The sequence below is a fragment of the Sinocyclocheilus anshuiensis genome, unplaced genomic scaffold, assembly GCF_001515605.1.
Source record: "Sinocyclocheilus anshuiensis isolate Anshui unplaced genomic scaffold, SAMN03320099.WGS_v1.1 scaffold1015, whole genome shotgun sequence".
Taxonomy (NCBI): Eukaryota; Metazoa; Chordata; class Actinopteri; order Cypriniformes; family Cyprinidae; genus Sinocyclocheilus; species Sinocyclocheilus anshuiensis.
Window position 1 is genome coordinate 637,489 of NW_015546029.1, and position 336 is coordinate 637,824.

Sequence of the window (336 nt, forward strand, 5' to 3'; positions counted from 1 at the left end):
CTCAAGCCCCACCCACATTCCTCATTCATCTGCATTGGTGGTTCAGTGGGAGGCCCGGGTTCGATTCCCAGCCAATGCAATTGCTGTTTTCTTTCAACTGTGCTTCAGGGATTTTCTTTATAATGAAAACTATGTATGTAAAGAAACTCACCAAATCTAAATTAAGTACACAACTGCATATTAAGCTGAAACTTCATCCACATTCCTTGACCTGGGTTAGATTCCCAGCCAATGTACAAAAAAACTTTTTTTAAAAACTGTTCTTCAGAGATTCAGATGTAGTATATGTATATATATATATATATATATATATATATATATATAAAGTATTGTATG

General features: G+C 34.2%; 1 protein-coding gene across 1 annotated transcript in view; it reads right to left on the reverse strand.

The window, feature by feature from the left end:
- The window catches only part of LOC107698718 (attractin-like protein 1), a 286,058-nt gene that overhangs the window by 37,752 nt on the left and 247,970 nt on the right, over nt 1–336 (reverse strand). The gene's annotated exons all lie outside the window — the stretch shown is intronic.